This window comes from Moschus berezovskii, chromosome X (assembly GCF_049115385.1).
Source record: "Moschus berezovskii isolate FMDL1 chromosome X, NW_MosBer_1.0, whole genome shotgun sequence".
In the NCBI taxonomy this organism is placed as follows: domain Eukaryota; kingdom Metazoa; phylum Chordata; class Mammalia; order Artiodactyla; family Moschidae; genus Moschus; species Moschus berezovskii.
This window is the reverse complement of record NC_142488.1, coordinates 64,838,879-64,862,067: the sequence shown is the minus strand read 5'-3', so window position 1 is coordinate 64,862,067 and position 23,189 is coordinate 64,838,879. Positions and strand designations below refer to the sequence as shown.

General features: G+C 38.9%; 1 pseudogene; it reads left to right on the top strand.

Moving 5' to 3' along the window:
* The window catches only part of LOC129563925 (centromere protein R pseudogene), a 28,227-nt pseudogene extending 6,180 nt beyond the window's left edge, over positions 1-22,047 (top strand).
* Positions 22,048-23,189: the final 1,142 nt, after the last annotated feature.

The following is a 23,189-nucleotide window of genomic DNA, read 5'->3' as shown; positions in this document are numbered from 1 at the left end:
CGATGGCACTGAGTCTCCTTAGCTTTGAATCTCTTAACTCTTCACTGTTGCATAGAACTATATTTTGTGGCTACTGTATTGTTTACTTAACTGATCTGTCACTAATCGGCAATTAGAAATTTCCTAAACTTTTGCTATCATAAATAAAGCTTTAGCAATCAAAAAAAATTTTTTTTTAAAAAAAAGATCTTTCAAATCAATTTTTTTTCCTTGTTGCTCCTTATGGCATGTGGGATATTAATTCCCTTTCCAAGAATAAAATCCATGCACTCATAGTGGAAGCAGAGTCTTAACCACTGGACCACCAGGAACATCCTTCAACTCATTGAAGCACGTCAACTCAGACCATTTAGGGTATGTCCACTTATTTAAAATTAACTGATATTGGCCTAAATCACATTGACAAAATATCTTCAACACCTAGATTATTACTGATTAAATTGTAGCCTAGCAAACTTGACACGTAATAGTGACTCTTCTAGATCTCCAATTAGGCACATCATATTTAAAATATTGAAAGAGAGAAACAAAGATGAAATATTGGAAGCAGGAAAGGAAAAGTTGCTTGTTATCTACAAGGGAAACCCAACAAGATGTGATCTGACTTCTCATTAGAAACAGTGAAATTCAGAAAACAGTAGGATGATATATTTAAGGTGAATATGTCAAAAGAAAACTTAGTAAACCGTTAAGAAAATGCCTTTCAAAAAATCTAGCATGAACAACTATACAGCAAGGAACTAGACCACCTAGAAGAAATGAAAAAACTCTTAAAAACACACAACATACCAAGACTGAATCAGAAAGAAATAGAAAATCTGAATATATGAATTACTAGTACAGAAATTGAAACAGTAATCAAAAATCTTCCAATGAAGAAAAGTCCAAAATCAGATGGCTTCACTGGTGAATTTTGAAAAGATTTAAAGAATTAGAAATAATTCTTCTCAAGGAGAGAAGATGGCGGAGGAGTAAGATGCGATCACCAGCCTCCCTACAAATACATCAAAAGCTCATCAAGATATGGAACAACTCCTACAAAGCAACCTCTAGGTGATAGCAGAAGGCCCCAGGCTTCCAGGAGGTGTAGGCTAAGCTCCCTGGAATGAGGCAGGAGAGAGGATGGAGCCATAAAAGGGAAAAGATGGAGAACTTCTGGACAGGAGCTTGTGCCCTGAGAGAAGCATGGAGTCCTGAAACAGGAAGAGTTCCTGTGCACTGGGAAGCACCCTCATAGCTGGACCCAAAGGGGAGCTGTGGAATCTTGGAAAACCAGGCAAAGCAGGGACTTAGAGGGTAGAAAACAGAGAAAGCTGCATTTCTCAGCCTGTTAAAAGCTCATGAACTGTGGCCCCGACCAGATGGCAGGCTTGGGGAACTGACAGAAGCCCACAGAAGCCCTGCAGCTGATTGGAGGGTCCAGGGTGCCAGGAGTGGCACAGCATACAAACCTCTCAGGCACACACAACCCTCATGGCACAGAGGGTGGGCCCAAGAGAGCCGTAGCATACAAACCTCTGCAGTGCACACAAACCTCAGGGTTCAGAGGGCGAGCCCAGGGAGATGAAAGAAGAACACACCAGCCCTCCCTTCCCCTCCCCACCCCACGACATACAGGGTAAGGTGGCAAGCTAATACAACAAGCACACAAGACCCATGACATAGAGGCTGGGTCTGGTGATCTGAGACAAGTGCATATAAGCCCCATGATGCAGAGGGAGGGCTCGGGGAGCTGAGCAAATGCACAGAAGCCCCGCGACTTGGAGGGAGGGCCTGGGGAGCCAAGACAAGTGTAAACAGGCCCCACGACACAGAGGGAGAGTTCAGAGGGCTGAGGGAAGCCCACACAAATCTCTGCAATGCAGAGGGCACGGTTGGGGGGAGCCAAGAAAAGGTTCACACAAACCCCTACCTAGCAAGCTTTTGCATGCAGTGCAGGGCAGGACCAGTGAGCAGAAGCACTGGCAAAGATTCCAGGGACAAGTAGGGGGTTGGCAGCAGTGAAGATATTCTAAAAGGACCACTTTGAAGTGGCTGTGGAAATAGATGTGTCTGACACTGCCAAAGCCAGAAAGACTGCCCAAAGACATACTGAAACCATAGACACCCCGAAAGCTACTACTGAACACTGCACTGCCCTTCAGAGAGATGAGATCCAGATCAATCAACCAGAATACAGGAACAAGTTCTCCCAACAAGGAAAACATCACAGGACACTAATCCAATCCCATCCATGGGGGCAGACTCCAGAACCAAGAAGAACTATGACTTTGAGGACTTTTTTATCTTATAAATCACACTTTATTCCCCCTTACATATTTCTACTGTCACATTAGCTTTTTGCAGTGCAGTGGAGTTCTCTTGTTTTCCCTGTTTAAAAAATTTTCATTTTAAGATTTTTCTTTTTTTCACCTTTTTTTGTGATTTTTCTGATTTTGTTTTTGATATATTTGACTGATTTTCTTATACTTCTTTACCAGCTGTAGCTATTGCTGAATATATAAAAATATTTTTCACGTATGTCTTTAGCTTTGCTTTTCTATTTTTTCTTTTATTTCTTTTTTTTTTTTTTTGGCCTCTTTCCACCCCTTCCTTTTCTCTCCTTTCTCCTTTTTTTTCTTCTCCCTTGTTTACTTCACTCTTTCTTTTTTCACCAAGTAAGTTAAATTGCTGACCTCTCTTTGCTATATCCCCCGGCTGGCACTCTGCTCAGGCTCAGTTTTCCAGATTGAGCATTAGTTAGTTCTGCTTTTAATTGGTTAATATCACTGTTGATTTCCCTTGTTCACCAAGTCAATTTCCCATACTCTTTTATTTGGAATACTTTGTTTATAACTGTGTGTGTTTAAGTGTGTGTATATGTCCCATTATTTCAGTGATTACCTGCTTGATCTGCTTGACCACCTCCCACTAGAACAAAGGCACAAGTCACCTCTAACAAGAAGTTAACACGAACCACTCAACCAACATTTCCATCCAAGAACAAAAACCAAAAGGAAGAAGAAATACAATCCTAAGGCTTGAGAAAAGGAGACCTGAAGTTGAGCAGTTGGAAAAAAAGAAAAGACAGAGAAATACAATACAAATGAAGTAAAAAAGTAGAAACTCACAAGACCAAATAAACAACAGGAAATAAGCAATATTCCTGAAAAAGAATTCAGATTAATGGTAGTAAAGTTGCTCCAAAGAGTTGAAAATAGAATGGAGAAAATGAAGGAAACAATTGACCATATTAACACAATCACCAAGGACATAGAAGAAACGAAGAAGAAGCAAACAGAGATGAATAACACAATTACTGAAATTAAGGCTACTCCAGAAGGAACCAACAGTAGAATAACTGAGGCAGAAAACTGGATAAGTGAGCTGGAAGACAGAACGGTATAAATAATTGGTGAAGAGCAGAATGAAGGAAAAAGAATGAAAAGAAATGAGGACAGCTTCAGAGACTTTTGGGATAATATTAAATGTATCAAAATTTGAGTTATAAGGGCCCCAGGGGAAGAAGAAAAAAAGAAATGAACTGAGAAAATTTTTGAAAAAATTATAGCTGAAAACTTATCCAACATGGTAAAGGAAATAGTCAATCAAGTTGAAGAAGCACAAAGAGTCCCTTACAGGATAAACCCAAGGAGAAACACATTGAGACACATAGTAATCAAGCTAACAGAGATTAAGCACAAAGGAAGAATACTAAAAGCAGTTAGGAAAAAGCAACAAGTAAAATACAAGGGAAAACCCGCATGATTAACAGTGGATCTTTCAGCAGAAACTCTGCAGGCCAGAAGGGAATGGCAGGATATATTTAAAATATAAAAAATATTATATATTTAATATATAAAAATATTTTAAAAAGAAGAAAATCTGCAATTAAGATTACTATAGCCAACAAAGATCTCATTCAAAATTGATGGAGAAATCAAAAGCTTTACAGATAAGCAAAAGTTAAAAGAATTTAGCACCACCAAACCAGCCTTACAACAAATACTAAAGGGACTTACATAGTTAGTAAACACAAGAGAAAGGAAAGACCTACAAAAACAAACCAAAAACAATTAAGAAAATGCCAATATCAATGTGTGTTGTGTTAGTCACTTAGTCATGTCTGACTCTTTGTGACCCCATGGACTGTAGCCCACCAGGCTTCTCCGTCCTTGGGATTTTCCAGGCAAGAATACTGGAGTGGGTTGCCATGTAAATAGATTAAATGCACCAATCAAAAATACAGACTGAATGAATGGATACAAAAGCAAGTCCCATATCTTTGCTGCCTACAAGAGACCCACTTCAGACCTAGAGACACACACAGACTGCAAGTAAAAGGATGGAAAAAGATATTCCATGCAAATGGAAACCAAAAGAAAGCTGTAGTGGCAATCCTTATTTCATACAAAATAGACTTTAAAATAAAGAATATTGTAAGAGACAAAGAAGGCCACTACATAATGATCAAAGGATCAATCCAAAAAGAAGACATAACAATTGTAACTATTTATGCACCCAACATAGGAGTACCTCAATACATAAGGCAAACACTAAATGGCATAAGAGGGGAAATCAACAGTAAGACAATAGTAGTTGGAGACTTTAACACCCCACTTACACCAATGGACAGATAATCAAAACAGAGAATCAATAATGAAACACAAGCCTTAAATGAAATACCAGACCAAGTGGACCTAATTGATATTTTCAGGACTTAACATCCAAATGCAGAAGAATACACTTTCTTTTCAAGTGCACATGGAACATTCTCCAGGATTGACCACATTCTGGGCCACAAATAAAGTGTCAGTAAATTTTAGAAAATTGAAATCATATCAAGTGCTTCTCTGAACCACGATGCTATGAGACTAGATATCAACTACAGGAAAAAAAAAACAACCTGCACCAAACACAATCTCATGGAGATTAAACAATACATTACTAAATAATAAGAGGTTACTGAAGAAATTAGAAGGGAAATCAAAAGATTCCTAGAAACAAATGACAATGAAAACATGACAACTCACAACCTATGGAATGCAGCAAAAGCTTTTCTATGAGGGAAGTTTATAGTAATACAATCCTACCTCAAGAAACAAGAAAAGCATCAAACAGACAACCTAATTTTACATCTAAAGCAGCTGGAAAAGAAGAACAAAAAACCCAGTGTTAGCAGAAGAAAAAAATCATAAAGATCAGAGCAGAAACAAAGGAAACAATGGCAAAGATTAATAAAACTGAAAGCTGGTTCTTTGAGAAGATAAACAAAATTGACAAACCACTAGCCATACTCATCAAGAAAAAAAATGGGGGGAGAAAAATCAAATCAACAAAATTAGAAATGAAAAAGGAGAATTTACAACAGACAACACAGAAACACAAAGGATTATAAGAGGATATGAGCAACTGTATGCTAATAAAAGGGACAACCTGCAGGAAACGGACAGATTCTTAGAAAAGTTCAACTTCCCAAGACTGAACCAGGAAGAAACAAAAATTATGAGCAAGCCAGCTACAAACACTGAAATTGAAATTGTGATTTAAAAAATCTCCCCCCCAAAAAAGGTCCAGGGCCAGATGGCTTCACAGGTGAATTCTATCAAACATTTATAGAAGAGTTAATGGCTATTTTTCTAAAACTCATCCAAAATATTGCAGAGGAAGAAACACTTCCAAGCTCATTCTAAAAGGCTACAACCATCCTGATACCAGGCAAAGATAAACAAAAAAGAAAATTACAGACCAATATCACAGATGAACACAGATGCAAATATCCTCAACAAAATTCTAGCAAACAGAATTCAACAACACATTGAAAAGCTCAAACACCATGATCAAGTTGGGTTTATTCCAGGGATGCTAGGATTCTTCTATATATGCAAATCAATCAATGTGATACACCAAATTAACAAACTTAAAGATAAAAACTATATGATAATTTCAATAGATACAGAAAAAGCCTTTGACAAAATTCAGCACCCATTTTTTATTAAAGTCCTTCAAAACTGGGCATAGAAGGAACCTACCTCAACATAACGAAGGCTATATATGACAAGCACACAGCAGACATTATTCTCAATGATGAAAAACTAAAAGCATTCCCTCTAAGGTCAGGAACAAGAGAAGGGTGTCCACTCTCACCACTATTATTCAGCATGGTTTTGGAAGTCCTAGCTATGGCAATTCAGTTCAGTTCAGTTCAGTTCAGTCGCTCAGTCGTGTCCGACTCTCCACGACCCCATGAATCACAGCACGCCAGGCCTCCCTGTCCATCACCAACTCCCGGAGTTCACTCAAACTCATGTCTACAGAGTCGGTGATGCCATCCAGCCATCTCATTCTCCATCGTCCCCTTCTCCTCCCGCCCCCAACCTTTCCCAGCATCAGAGTCTTTTCCAGTGAGTCAACTCGTCGCATGAGGTGGCCAAAGTATTGCAGCTTCAGCTTTAGCATCAGTCCTTCCAATGAACATCCAGGATTGATCTCCTTTAGAATGGACTGGTTGGATCTCCTTGCAGTATAAGGGACTCTCAAGAGTCTTCTCCAACACCACAGTTCAAAAGCATCAATTCTTCGGCGATCAGCTTTCTTCACAGTCCAACTCTCACATCCATACATGACCACGGGAAAAACCATTGCCTTGACTAGACGGACCTTGGTTGGCAAAGTAATGTCTCTGCTTTTTAATATACTATCAATGTTGGTCATAACTTTCCTTCTAAGGAGCAAGCGTCTTTTAATTTCATGGCTGCAATCAGCATTTGCAGTGATTTTGGAGCCCCCAAAAATAAAGTCTGACACTGTTTCCACTGTTTTTCCATCTATTTCCCATGAAGTGATGGGACCAGTTGCCATGATCTTTGTTTTCTGAATGTTGAGCTTCAAGCCAACCTTTTCACTCTCCTCTTTCACTTTCATCAAGAGGCTTTTGAGTTCCTCTTCACTTTCTGCCATAAGGGTAATGTCATCTGCATATCTGAGGTTATTTATATTTCTCCCAGCAATCTTGATTCCAGCTTATGCTTCTTCCAGCCCAGGGTTCCTCATGATGTACTCTGCATATAAGTTAAATAAGCAAGGTGACAATATACAACCTTGACGTACACCTTTTCCTATTTGGAACCAGTCTGTTGTTCCATGTACAGTTCTGACTGTTGCTTCCTGACCTGCATACAGGTTTCTCAAGAGGCAGGTCAGGTGGTCTGGGATTCCCATCTCTTTCAGAATGTTCCACAGTTTATTGTGATCCACACAGTCAAAGGCTTTGGCATAGTCAATGAAGCAGAAATAGATGTTTTTCTGGAACTCTCTTGCTTTCTCCATGATCCAGCGGATGTTGGCAATTTGATCTCTGGTGCCTCTGCCTTTTCTAAAACCTGCTTGAACATCTGGGAGTTCATGGTTTACATACTGCTGAAGCCTGGCTTGGAGAATTTTGAGCATGACTTTACTAGCGTGTGAGATGAGTACAATTGTGCGGTAGTTTGAGCATTCTTTGGCATTGCCTTTCTTTGGGATTGGAATGAAGACTGACCTTTTCCAGTCCTGTGGCCACTGCTGAGTTTTCCAAATCTGCTGGCATATTGAGTGCAGCACTTTCACAGCATCATCTTTCAAGACTTGAAATAGCTCAACTGGAATTCCATCACCACCACTAGCTTTGTTCGTAGTGATGCTTTCTAAGGCCCACTTGACTTCACATTCCAAGATGTCTGGCTCTAGGACAGTGATCACGTTATCGTGACTATCTTGGTCGTGAAGATCTTTTTTGTATAGTTCTTCTGTGTATTCCTGCCACCTCTTCTTAATATCTTCTGCTTCTGTTAGGTCCATACCATTTCTGTCCTTTATCGAGCCCATCTTTGCATGAAATGTTCCCTTGGAATCTCTAATTTTCTTGAAGAAGTCTCTTGTTTTTCCTATTCTGTTGTTTTCCTCTATTTCTTTGCATTGATCACTGAGGAAGTCTTTCTTATCTTTCCTTTCTATTCTTTGGAACTCTGCATTCAGATGCTTATATCTTTCCTTTTCTCCTTTGCTTTTCTCCTCTCTTCTTTTCACAGCTATTTGTAAGGCCTCCTCAGACAGCCATTTCGCTCTTTTGCATTTCTTTTCCATGGGGATGGTCTTGGTCCCTGTCTCCTGTACAATGTCACGAACCTCCGTCCAGAGTTCATCAGGCACTCTATCAATCAGATCAAGAGAAGAAAAATAAATAAGAGTAATCAAGATCAGAAAAGAAGAAGTAAAACCCTCACTGTTTGTACATTGCATGATATTATATATAGAAAACCCAAAAGAAACTATCAGAAAATTACTAGAGCTAATCAGTGAATTCAGCAAAGTTGTAGGACACAAGGTCAATACACAGAAATCACTTGCATTCCTGTATACTAGCAATGAAAAATCAGAAAGGGAAATTAAGGAATCAATCCCATTCACCACTGCAACAAAAAGAATAAAATATCTAGGGATAAACCTACCTAAGTGAACTCCGGGAGTTGGTGATGGACAGGGAGGCCTGGCATGCTGTGATTCATGGGGTTGCAAAGAGTCGGACACAACTGAGTGACTGAACTGAACTGAACTGAAGGAGACAAAAGAACTGTACACAGAAAATTATAAGACACTGATGAAAGAAATCAAAGATGACATAAAAAAATGGAGAGATATTCCATGTTCCTGGGGAGGAAGAATCAATATCATGAAAATGACTATAATATGAAATGCAATTTGCAAATTCAATGTGATCTCTATCAAATTACCAATGGCACTTTTCACAGAACAAGACCAAAAAGTTTAACAATTCATATGGAAGCCCAAAAGACCCCAAATAGCCAAAGCTGTCTTGAAAAGAAGGGAGCTGGAGGAATCAATCTTCCTGACTTCAGACTATACTACAAAGCTACAGTCATCAAGATAGTATGGTACTGGCACGAAAACAGAAATATAGACCAATGAAACAAGATAGGGAGCCCAGAGATAAGTTCATGCATCTATGGTTACCTTATTTTTCACAAAGGAGGCAAGAATGTACAATGGGACAAAGCAGCCCCTTCAATAAGTGATGCTGGGGAACTGGACAGCTACATGCAAAAGAATGAAATTAGAACATTTCCTAACATCATACAAAAAGATAAACTCAAGGGGGAGGTCCTAAGATGGTGGAGGAATAGGACGGGGAGAACACTTTCTCCCCAACAAATTCATCGAAAGATAATTTGAACCCTGAGTAAATTCCACAAAACAACCTCTGAACGCTGGCAGAGGACACCAGGCACCCAGAAAAGCAGCCCATTGTCTTCAAAAGAAGGTAAGACAAAATATAAAAGATAAAAAAAGAGAAAAAAGTGTTAGGGATGGAGACCCATCCTGGGGAGGGAGTCTTGAAAGAGGAGAAGTTTCCAAACACCAGGAAACCCTCTTACCAGCGGGTCTGTGGGGAGTTTTGAAATCTCAGAGGGCAACATAACCAGGAGGAAAAATAAATATATAAATAAGTATGTAAAACCCACAGATTACATGCCTAATGGCAACTCCCACAGAGAAGTAGCCCAGATGCTCACATCCACCACCAGCAAGCGGGGGGCTGAATGGGGAGGAGTGGGCTGCATTGTTTAGGGTAAGGACCAGGCCTGAATGTCCTGAGGGCAATCTGAGGGAACTAACATGAGATAACAACCCAAACTGTGGGATAGCCAGAGAGAGAGAGAGAAAAAAGAGAGAACTATCCCGCAAAAAATCCCTAACCTAAGGCACTGCTGGGACCGCTCACAGAACAAAGGACTGAGCAAATACCAGAGGAGAGCTAGTCGGCTGTGGACCGACTCACCCCCTCGCTGGAGGCAGGGAAACTGGTGGGTGGCAGCCAGAGACGGAAAGGGGCAAACTTGGCCCCAGAGACATGCATTCTCTACCAAACTGCAAGCAGGCTTCCAGTTCCTAACCAAAACTCCCTGGGATTCTGGACAGTTGACATCGGCCAGGAGGATTGCAGCCAGAGATCAGCTCCCCAGAAGAGACACACAGCACATCTGAGAGGGCGCTCCCACTGCTACCCAGGAAATCAAGCGGCTGGGACCGGGGAGGTGATAAATTGCACCACACCTGTGGAGAAAGTGCTCACCAAGCACCCGGTTGTCTGAGCTGCTCGGACCTGGAAAGGGCACAAAATGCAGGCCCAACTGAGTCTGCGTCTTTGTGGAGTACCCAAGAACCTGAACCTGAGACGCTTAGACCTGGGAAGTGCACGCAACCCAGGGCCTGCTTTAGACAGTTCCACTGCAGAGCAACCTAAAGCCTGAGCAGTGTAGACTGGAGAAGCACACACGCCATGAGCAGGCACAAACCCAGTGTGGCCAAGACACTGCGAGAAATCCCCACACATGCCAGTGATATTTGTTTGCAGTGTTCCTCCCTCCCCACAGCAAGACTGAACAACTAAGCCTAAATAAGTGACCACTTTCACCCCTTTGTGTCAGGGCGGAAATTAGACACTGAAGAGAACTGCAAACAGAAGAAGCCAAAATAAACAGAGGGAACCACCTTGGAAGTGACAGGTGCAACAGATTAAAACCCTGTAGTTAACACCGACTACATTGGAAGGGGCCTATAGATATTTAGAAGTATAGGCTGGAACAAGGAACTATTTGAAACTGAACTGACCCCATACTGCCCACAATAGCTCCAGACAAATTTCTAGATATATTTTTTACTATTATCATCTTTTTTAATTTAAAAACTATTTTATTTTTGTCTTCTATTACTCCTTTAATTATCATTTTTATAATCTACTATTACCTTGTTAAAAAAAAAAGACCCTATTTTTAAAGCAAGCTTCATATATTTTTAAATAATTTTTGTGATCTTGTTTTGATTTTTTAATATTGTATTTGTGAGATGTAAGCTCTAATTTAGATTTTTAATCTTGGCTTTTGGGTATTTGTTATCAAATTTGTACCTTTAAAAATCCAATCTTCAGTACCCAATTTTACTTAGGAGTGTGATTACTGGCTTGATTGCTCTCTCCCTCTTTTGACTCTTTTTTCTCCTCCAGGTCACCTCTATCTCCTCCCTCCCCCTTCTCTTCTCTGCCCAACCCCGTGAAACTGCGTGTTCCGGGCTGTGGAGAACACTTAGGGAACTGATTACTGCCTAGATCTGTCAGTCTCCTTTTGATTCCCTTTTCTCCTCCTGATCACCTCTATCTCCTTCCTCCCTCTTCTCTTCTCTGTGGAACTCCATGAACCTCTCTGAGGGTTCCCAATTGTGGAGAGCACATAGGGAATTGATCACTGGCTAGACTGCTCTCTCCCCTTTTGATTCCCCCTCTTCTCCTCCTGGTCACCTCTATCTCCCTCCTCCCTCTTCTCTCCTCCATGTAACTCTGTGTACCTCTCCAGGTGTCCCTCACTGTGGAGAAACTTTTCATCATTAACCTGGATGTTTTATCATTGGTGCAGTATAGATGGAGAAGTCTTGAGGCTACCATAAGAATAAGACTGAAATCCAGAGGCAGGAGGCTTAAGTTCAAAACCTGAGAAAACCAGAGAACTCCTGACTCCAAGGAACATTAATCAATAAGAGCTCATCCAAAAGCCTCCATACCTACACTGAAACCAAGCACCACCCAAGAGCCAACAAGTACCAGAGCAAGACATACCACGCAAATTCTCCAGCAATGCAGGAACGTAGCCCTGAGCTTCAATATACAGGCTGCCCAAAGACACATCAAACTCACAGACATCTCAAAACTCACTACAGGACACTTTATTGCACCCCAGAGAGAAGAAATCCAGCTCCACCCACCAGAACACCGAGGCAAGCTTACCTAACCAGGAAACCTTGACAAGCCACTCATCCAACCCCACCCACAGGGAGGAACCTCTACAATAAAGAGGAACCACAAACTGCCGGAATACAGAAAGGCCACCTCAAACACAGCAATCTAAACAAGATGAAAAGGCAGAGAAGTACTCAGCAGGTAAAGGAACAGGATGGATGCCCACAAAATCAAAAAAAAGAGGAGGAGATAGGGAGTCTACCTGAAAAAGAATTCAAAATAAAGATAGGAAAAATGATCCAAAATCTTGAAAACAAAATGGAGTTACAGATAAATAGCCTGGAGACAAGGATTGAGAAGGTGCAAGAAATGTTTAACAAGGACCTGGAAGAAATAAAAAAGAGTCAATCAATAATGAATAATGCAATAAATGAGATCAAAAACACTCTAGAGGGACCAACAGTAGAATAATGGAGGCAGAAGATAGAATAAGTGAGGAAGAATATACAATGGTAGAAATAAATGAAGCAGAGAATAAAAAAGAAAAAAGATTAAAAGAAATGAGGACAACCTCAGGAACCTCTAGGACAATGTTAAACGCCCCAATATTCGAATCATAGGAGTCCCAGAAGGAGAAAACAAAAAGAAAGGCCATGAGAAAATACTTGAGGAGATAATAGTTGAGAACGTCCCTAAAATGGGGAAGAAAACAGTCATTCAAGTCCAAGAAACCCAGAGAATCCAAAACAGGATAACCCCAAGGCGAAACACCCCAAGACACATGTTAATCAAATTAACAAAGATCAAGCACAAAAAAACAAATATTAAAAGCAACAAGGGAAAAACAACAAATAACACACAAGGGGATTCCCATAAGATAACAGCTGATCTTTCCATAGAAACTCTTCAGGCCAGAAGGGAATGGCAGGACATACTTAAAGTGATGAAAGAGAAAAACCTAAATCCCAGATTACTATACCCAGCAAGGATCTCATTCAAATATGAAGAAGAAATCAAAAGCTTTACAGACAAGCAAAAGCTGAGAGAATTCAACATCACCAAACCAGCTCTTCAACAAATGCTAAAGGATCTTCTTTAGATAGGAAACACAGAAAGGAGGTATAAACTCAAACACAAAACAACAAAGTAAGTGGCAATGGGATCATTCTTATCAATAATAACCTTAAATGTAAATTGGTTGAATGCCTCAACCAAAAGACAAAGACTGGTTGAATCAATACAAAAACAAGACCCCTATATATGTTGTCTACAAGAGACCCACCTCAAAGCAAGGGGCACATACAGACTGAAAGTGAAGGGCTGGAAAAGATATTTCATGCAAATGGAGACCAAACAAAAAGAAGGAGTAGCAATACTCAGATAAAATAGACTTTAAAATAAAGGCTTGAAAAGAGACAAAGAAGGACATTACATAATGATCAAAGGATCAATCCAAGAAGAAGATATAACAATTATAAATATATATGCACCCAACATAGGAGCACCACAATAAGTAAGACAAATGCTAACAAGTATGAAAGGGGAAATTAACAATAACACAATAATAGTGGGAGACTTCAATACCCTACTCACACCTATGGGTAGATCAACTAAACAGAAAATTAACAAGGAAACACAAACTTTAAATGACACAATTGTCCAGTTAGATCTAATTGATATCTATATGATATTTCACCCCAAAACAATGAATTTCACCTTCTTCTCAAGTGCACACAGAACCTTCTCCAGGATAGATCACATCCTGGGCCAAATATTTAGCCTTGGTAAAGTCAAAAAAAAATTGAAATCATTCCAATCATCTTTTCTGACCACATTGCAGTAAGATTAGATGTCAATTAGAGGGGAAAAAACTATTAAAAATTCCAGCATATGGAGGGTAAACAACAAGCTTCTGAATAACCAACAAAGCACAGAAGAAATAAAAAAAGAAATCAAAATATGAATAGAAGTGAATGAAAATGAAAACACAACAACCCAAAACCTCGGGGACACTGCAAAAGCAGTACTAAGGGGAAGATTCATAGCAATACAGGCTTACCTGAAGAAACAAGAAAAAAGTCAAATAAATAACATAACTCTACACCTAAAGCACTAGAAAAGGAAGAAATAAAGAACCCCATGGTTAGTATAAGGAGAGAAATCTTTAAAATTAGGGCAGAAATAAATGCAAAAGAAACAAAAGAGATTATAGCAAAAATCAACAAAGCTAAAAGCTGGTTCTTTGAGGAGATAAATAAAATAGACAAATCATTAGCCAGACTCATCAAGAAACAAAGGGAGAAAAATCAAATCAACAAAATTAGAAATGAAAATGGAGAAATCACAACAGACAACACAGAAATACAAAGGATAATAAGAGACTACTATCAGCAACTGTATGCAAATGAAAGGACAATTTAGAAGAAATAGACAAATTCCTAGAAAAGTATATCTTTCCACAACTGAACCAGGAAGAAATAGAAAATCTTAATAGACCCATCACAAGCATGGAAATAAAAACTGTAATCAGAAATCTTCCAGAAAACAAAAGCCCAGGACCAGACGGCTTCACAGCTGAAATCTACCAAAAATGTAGAGAAGAGCTCACAGCTATCCTACTCAAACTCTTCCAGAAAATTGCAGAAGGTAAACTTCCAAACTCATTCTATGAGGCCAAAATCACACTAATAGCAAAACCAGACAAAGGTGCCACAAAAAAAGAAAACTACAGGCCAATATTACTGATGAACATAGACGCAAAATTCCTTAACAAAATTCTAGCAAAAAGAATCCAACAACATATTAAAAAGATGACCAAGTGGGCTTTATCCCAGGGATGCAAGGATTCTTCAGTATCAGCAAATCAATCAACATAATACACCACATTAACAGATGGAAAAATAAAAACCATATGATTATCTCCATAGATGCAGAGAAAGACTTTGACAAAATTCAACATCCATTTATGATAAAAGCCCTCTAGAAAGCAGGAATAGAAGGAACATACTTCAACATAATAAAAGCCACATATGACAAACCCACAGCAAACATTATCCTCAATGGTGAAAAATTGAAAGCATTTCCCCTAAAGTCAGGAACAAGACAAGGGTGCCCACTCTCACCACTACTAGTCAACATAGTTTTGGAAGTTTTGGCCACAGCAATCAGAGCAGAGAAAGAAGTAAAAGGAATCCAGATTGGAAAAGAAGTAAAGCTCTCACTGTTTGCAGATGACATGATCCTCTACATTGAAAACCTTAAAGACTATACAAGAAAATTACTAGAGCTAATCAATGAATATAGCAAACTTGCAGGATATATAATCAACACACAGAAATTCCTTGCATTCCTATATGCTAAAAATGAGAAAACAAAGAAAAATTAAGGAAACAATTCATTCACCATTGCAATGAAAAGAATAAAATACTTAGGAATATATCTACTTAAAAAACAAAAGACCTATATATTGAAAACTATAAGATACTGATGAAAGAAATCAAAGAGGACATAAATAGATGGAGAAATATACCATGTTCATGGATTGGAAGAATCAACATAGTGAAAATGAGTATACTACCCAAAGTGATCTGTAGATTCAATGCATTTCCTATCAAGCTATCAACGATATTTTTCACAGAACTAGAAAAAAAAAATTCACAATTTGTATGGAAATACAAAAAGCCTCTAATAGCCAAAGCAACCTTGAGAAAGAAGAATGGAACGGGGGGAATCAACCTGCCGGACTTCAGGCTGTACTACAAAGCCACAGTCATCAAGACAGTATGGTACTGGCACAAAGACAGAAGTATAGATCAATGGAACAAAATAGAAAGCCCAGAGATAAATCCATGCACCTATGGACACCTTATCTTCGACAAAGTAGGTAAGAATATACAATGGAGAAAAGACAATTTCTTTAACAAGTGGTGCTGGGAAAACTGGTCAACCACTTTAAAAGAATGAAACTAGAACACTCCATAACACCATACACAAAAATAAACTCAAAATGGATTAAAGATCTAAATGCAAGACCAGAAACTAAAAAACTCCTAGAGGAGAACATAGGCAAAACACTCTCTAACATAAGTCACAGTAGGATCCTCTATGACCCACCTCTCCGAGTAATGGAAATAAAGGCAAAAATATACAAATGGGACCCAATTAAACTTAAAAGCTTTTGCACAACGAAGGAAACTATAAGCAAGGTGAAAAAACAGCCTTCAGAATGGGAGAAAATAATAGCAATCAAAGCAACTGACGAAGAATTAATCCCAAAAATATACAAGCAACACCTGCAGCTCAATTCCAGAAAAATAAGTGACCCAATCAACAAATGGGCCAAAGAACTAAACAGACATTTCTCCAAAGAAGACGTAGAGATGACTAACAAACTTGAAAAGATGCTCAACATCCCTCATAATCAGAGAAATGCAAATCAAAACCACACGAGGTACCATCACACACTGTTCAGAATAGTTGCTATCCAAAAATATACAAACAATTAATGCTGGAGAGGGTGTGGAGAAAAAGGAACCCCCTTACGCTGTTGGTGGGAATGCAAACTAGTACAGCCACTATGGAGAACAGTGTGGAGAGTCCTTAAAAAACTGGAAATAGAACTGCCATATGACCCAGCAATCCTACTCCTGGGCATACACACAGAGTAAACCAGAATTGAAAGAGATACGTGTACCCCAATGTTCACTGCAGCACTGTTTATAATAGCCAGGACATGGAGGCAACCTAGATGTCCATCAGCAGACGCATGGATAAGAAAGTGTTGGTACATATACACAATGGAGTATTACTCAGCCATTAAAAAGAATACATTTGAATCAGTTCTAATGAGGTGGATGAAACTGGAGCCTATTATACAGAGTGAAGTAAGCCAGAAAGAAAAACACCAATACAGTATACTAACACATATATATGGAATTTAGAAAGATGCAAATGATAACCCTGTATACGAGACAGCAAAAGAGACACAGATGTATAGAACAGTCTTTGGGACTCTGTGGGAGAGGGTGAGGGTGGGATGATTTGGGAGAATGGCATTGAAACACGTATGTTGTCATATGTGAAACGAATCACTAGTTCAGGGTCAATGCATGTTATAGGATGCTCGGGGCTGGCATGCGGGGATGACCCAGAGGGAGGATAAAGGGAGGAGGGAGGTGGGAGGGCGGTTCAGGAGGGGGAACTTATGTAAACCCGGGGCAAATTCATATCAATGTATAGCAAAACCAACCAATATAATATTGTAAAATAATTTGCCTCCAATAAAAAATAAATTAATTACCTAAAAAAAAAAAAAAAGAAAGTGGTGGTACATATACACAATGGAGTATTACTCAGCCATTAAAAAGAATACATTTGAATCAGTTCTAATGAGGTGGATGAAACTGGAGCATATTATACAGAGTGAAGTAAGTCAGAAAGAAAAGCACCAATAAATACAGTATACTAACACATATATATGGAATTTAGAAAGATGGTAATGGTAACCCTATAAGTGGGACAGCCAAAGAGACACAGATGTATAGAACAGTCTATTGGACTCTGTGGGAGAGGGTCAGGGTGGGATGATCTGAAAGAATAGCATTGAAACATGTATATTATCATATGTGAAACAGACCGCCAGTCCAGGTCCAATGCATGAGACAGGGTGCTCAGGGCTGATGAAGTGGGATGACCCAGAGGGATGCGATGGGGAGGGATGTGGGAGGGGGGGTTCATATGGGGAACACATGTACACCCATGGTGGATCCATGTCAATGTATGGCAAGAAACCACTACAATATTGTAAAGTAATTAAGGTCCAATTAAAATAAAACAAAAAAATAAAAAAGATAAACTCAAAATTGATTAAACACCTAAATGTAAGACCAGAATGTATAAAACTGGTAGAGGAAAACATAGGCAGAGCACTCAATGACATAAATCAATGCAAGATCCTCTATGACCCACCTCTTAGAGAAATGCAAATAAAAACGAAAGTAAACAAGTTGGACTTAATTAAACTTAAAAGTTTTGGCACAGTAATGGAAACTATAAACAAAGTGAAAAGACAACCCTCAGAATGGGAGAAATAATAACAAATGAAACAACTGACCAAGGATTAATTTCCAAAATACACAAGTGGCTCATACAACTCAATACCAGAAAAGCAAACAACCCAATCAAAAAGTGGGAAAAAGACATAAACAGACATTTCTTCAAAGACATACAAATGGCTAACAAATATGTGAAAAGATGCGCAGTATCACTCAATATTAGACAAATGCAGATCAAAACTACAATGAGATATCACCTCACACTGGTCAGAATGGCCACCATCAAAAATTCTGCAAACAATAAATGCTGGAGAGTGTGTGAAGGAAAGGCAACCCTCTTTCACTGTTGGTTCGATGTCAATTTACACAAACACTATGGAAGACGGTATGGAGATTCCTTAAAAAACTAGGAATAAAACCACCGTATGACTCAGCACTCCAACTCTTAGGCATACTACCCTGAATAAAACAAAATTGAAAAAGGCACATGTACCCCAATGTTCACTGCAGCACAATTTACAGTGACTAGAATATGGAACCAACCTGAATGTCACAGACGGATGTGTTGTGGTACATATACACCATGGAATGTTACTCAACCATAAAAAGGAAAGCATATGTGTCAGTTCTAACGAGGTGGATGAACCTAGAGCCTATTAAACAGAGTGAAGTAAGTCAGAAAGTTAAACATTGTACACTAATGCATATATATAAAACATAGGACTGGAAAAGGTCAGTTTTCACTCCAATCCCAAAGAAAGGCAATGCCAAAGATTGTTTAAACTACCACACAATTGCACTCATCTCACATGCTAGCAAAGTAATACTCAAAATTCTCCTAGCCAGTCTTCATCAGTACGTGAACTGTGAAATTCCAGATGTTCAAACTGGTTTCAGAAAAGGCAGAGGAACCAGAGATCAAATTGCCAACATCTGCTAGATCATCAGAAAAGCAAGAGAGTTCCAGAAAAACATCTACTTCTGCTTTATTGACTACACCAAAGTCTTTGACTGTGTGAATCAAAACAAACTGTGGAAAATTCTTAAAGAGATGGGGATATCAGAGCACCTGACCTGCTTCCTGAAAAATCTGTATGCAGGTCAAGAAGCAACAGTTAAAACTGGTCATGGAACAACAGACTGGTTCCAAATTGGGAAAGGAATATGTTGAGACTTTATATTGTCACCCTGCTTATTTAACTTAAATGCAGAGTATATCATGTGAAATGCCATGCTGGATGAAGAACAAGCTGGAATCAAGATAGTTGGGAGAAATATCAACAACTTCAGATACGCAGATGAATACAACTCTTATGATAGAAAATGAAGAGAAACTATAGAGTTTCTTGGTGCAAGTTAAAGAGGAGAGTGGAAAAGCTGGCTTAAAATTCAACATTCAGAAAACTAAGATAACAGCATCCATTCCCATCACTTCATGGCAAATAGATGGGGAAACAATGGAAACAGTGAGATACTTTATTTCTTTACTCTCCAAAATCACTGCAGATGGTGACTGAAGCCATGAAATTCAATGACCCTTGCTCCTTGGAAGAAAAGCTATGAACAACCTAGACAGCATATTAAAAAGCAGAGACATTACTTTGCTGACAAAGGTCCATATAGTTAAAGTTCTGGTTTTTCTAGTAGTCACATATGGATGTGAGAGTTGGACCATAAAGAAAGCCGAGCACAGAAGAACTGATGCTTTTGAACTGTGGTGTTGGAGAAGACTCTTGAGAGTCCCTCGGTCTGCAAGGAGAGCAAACCAGTCAATCCTAAAGGAAATCAGTCCTGAATATTCATTGGAAGGGCTAGTGCTGAAGCTGAAACTCCAATTGTTTGGCCACCTGATGCGAAGTACTGACTCTTGGAAAAGACCCTGATGCTGGGAAAGATTGAAGGCAGGAGGAGAAGGGGACAACGTAGGATAAGATGGCTGAATGGCATCACCAACTTGATGGACATGAGTTTGAGGAAGCTCCGTGAGTTGGTGATGGACAGGGAAGCCTGATGTGCTGCAGTCCATGGGGTCACAAAGAGTCAGACACGACTGAGCAACTGAACTGGACTGAATGCATATGTATGGAATCTAGAAAGATGGTACCAAAGAATTTGTTTGCAGGGCATCAGTGGAGGAACAGACACATAGAATAGACTTATGGACATGGGGAGAGGGGAGGAGAGGGTGAGATGTAAGGATAGAGTAACATGGAAACTTACATTGCTGCTGCTGCTACTGCTGCTGCTACTACTGCTGCTGCTAAGTCAGTTCAGTCGTGTCCGACTCTGTGTGACCCCATAGATGGATATGTAAAATAGATAGCCAATGGGGATTTGTTATATGTCTCAGGAAACTAAAACAGGGGCTCTGTGTCAACCTAGGGGGTGGGATAAGGAGGGGATGGGAGGGAGGTTTAAGAGGGAGGGAAGATATGTATACCTATGGCTGATTCATGTTGAGGTTTGACAGAAAAGAACAAAATTCTGTAAAGTAATTATCCTTCAATTAAAAAATAAATAATTTTTTCAAGATAAAAGGACACTACTAGAAAAAATGTCAATTGATATGATACATCGCATTCATAGAATGAAAAAATAATATATAATCATCTCAATAGACAAAGCATTTAACAAAATTCAACATTCATTTATGATTTAAAAATTCATAAAAATTTAACATAGAAGGAATGTGTCTCACCAAAATAAAGGTTATTTATGAGAAGCCCATGCTAATACCATATGCTGCTGCTGCTGCTGCTGAGTCACTTCAGTCGTGTTCGACTCTGTGCGACCCCATAGACGGAAGCCCACCAGGCTCCGCCGTCCCTGGGATTCTCCAGGCAAGAACACTGGAGTGGGTTGCCATTTCCTTCTCCAATGTGTGAAAGTGAAAAGTGCAAGTGAAGTCGCTCAGTCGCGTCCGACCCCTAGCGACCCCACGGACTGCAGCCGACCAGGCTCCTCCATCCATGGGATTTTCTAGGCAAGAGTACTGGAGTGGCTTGCCATCGCCTTCTCCATAATACCATATACTTGGTGGTAAATGGTTGAAAACTGTTCCTCTAAGATCAGGAACAAGACAAGAGTGTGCCCACTCTTACCACTACTATTTGACATAGTACTGGAAATCTTAGCTAGAACAATCAAGCAAGATAAACATAAAATATATCAGATTTGGATAGAAAGAAGTAAAACTGTCTTTATTATAAGATGACATGATTATATATATATATATATATGCTAAATATTCAACCAAATGAAAAGCAAGATACAAAATCAACACACAAAATTCAGCAACATTTATTTACTCTAGAACATTTTTTAAAAAAATAAAGAACTTGATCCCATTTATAAAGCATCAAAAAAAAAAAAAACCTGAGGAATAAATCTAAGGAGATGAAAGATCTTTAAAGACTGCAAGAAATTGAAAGGAAGTGAAGAAGATCCAAATAAATGGAAAGGAATCCCTTGCTTATGAATTAGAAAAATCAGTATTGTTAAAATGTCAATACTACTAAAAGCAATCCATATATTCAAGGCAATTTTTATTAAGATTCTGAAGGCATTTTTTAAGACGTAGGAAAAGCACTACTAAAATTTATATGGAACTGCAAAAGACCCTAAATAGCCAAAGAAATCCTTGAGAAATAAGAACAAAGCAAGAGTGTTTCCCTCAGAAGGTTCTCTGTTTTTGGAAGAGTTGTTCAGTGATTTTATCCAGTGACAGGAGTGTGTCTCAGAATGATGAAGTGCCTTTTAAAAGATTACTGAAATTGGATGGCCTATTAAAAGTAAATGCATTTGATTCTTCAGAAATCACAAGGAAGAAAAGTGCTGCAGCCTATTCTCCAACAGCTGGAAACTGCCAAATGAACCCATTTGCTTCTTCCACAAGCTCTAAAGAGGAAGACAGTAAAAATAATCCATCAAATGTAAAGAGGAAAAGCTGGAATCACTTCAGTATAACCAATAAAATGAATGTACCACACAAAGCAATGACAAATTCATGGTGTTGCTACCTAAAGTTGAGAAATAATGGAAACAATGTAAAATTTAAGTAGTATACAGGTTTTGAAAGGCATTAAAGAACTTGAAAGCCTCATTGGTATCTCCCTAGCATAATGTGTCTAAAAAAAAAGAAATGCAGAAAACAAAGGACTAATGACAAAAGTAACAAAACAAAAACTATTTGAAAAGAATTCAGGACTTCACAACAAAGGTATTTAGCAGAAATACACTAACTATGAATGCCAACTTCTGTATCTGGCTGATCATGTTTAAAGAAACAGAAGAGATGCTTGTAATTAATTTTCTCAGTAAATATCAGATCATAGCACAGGCAGGTGCATGTCTATATAAATTTTCTTGCAACTAATTTAAACTTTCTGTACACACTAATAGATAATCTTAATGTAAATAATATGTTTCTTCTTGACCCTTTAAAGTAAGCCAGCACATAGAAGAGGACCTTGACTTATATTCTGTATCTCGTATGCTTCTGTATAGTTTGAGCATTTGTGAACAGACTTAATAAAGCATAAATGAAAATGATTAAAAAAAGAGAACAAAGCAAGAGTCATCACACTTCAAAACAGTATGTACTAACATAAAAGCAGACACATATACCAATGGAACACAGTTGAGAGCCCAGAAATAAACTCAAGAATATATGGTCAACTAACATTTGACAAAGGAATCAATGGAGAAAAGACAGCTTTTTCAATCAATGGTGCTGGAATAATTGCATTTTCACATGCAAAAAATAAAATCAGACCCATAACTTATACCACTTACAAAAATTAACTCAAAATGGATTAAAGACTTAAATGTAAGAAATGAAACCATGAAACTCTTGGAGGAAAACAGGAATAAAGCTCCTTGATGAAGATTTAGTAATGATTTTTGGACACCTAAACCCAAGCAACATAATAAAAAATAAACAAGTGGAAAGAACCTCCAAGATGACAGAAGAATAAGACATGGAGCTCACCTTCCCAGAGATACTACAAAATTACACCTACATGTGGCATAACTCCCATGGAACATCTACTGAATGCTGGCAGAAGACCTCAGACTTCCAAAAAGGCAAGAATACTTCCACATAACTGAGTAGGGCAAAAGAAAAAAAAAATAGACAAAGGAACTTGAGCATCTGGGAGGGAGCTGTGAAGGAGGAAAAGTTTCCAATACTACAAAGTCCCCTCACTGGCAGAGACAAGAGGCAGGGAGCTTTGGAGTTTCAGAGGAAAGTGCAGTGTGCAAGGGGCAAAGTGGAAAGTCCTGCACAGAGAGTCAATGCCTATTGGCACTCTCTAGCCTGAGACATTTGTTTGCTTGCCCACCAGGGCAGGTAGGAACTGAGTGCTGAA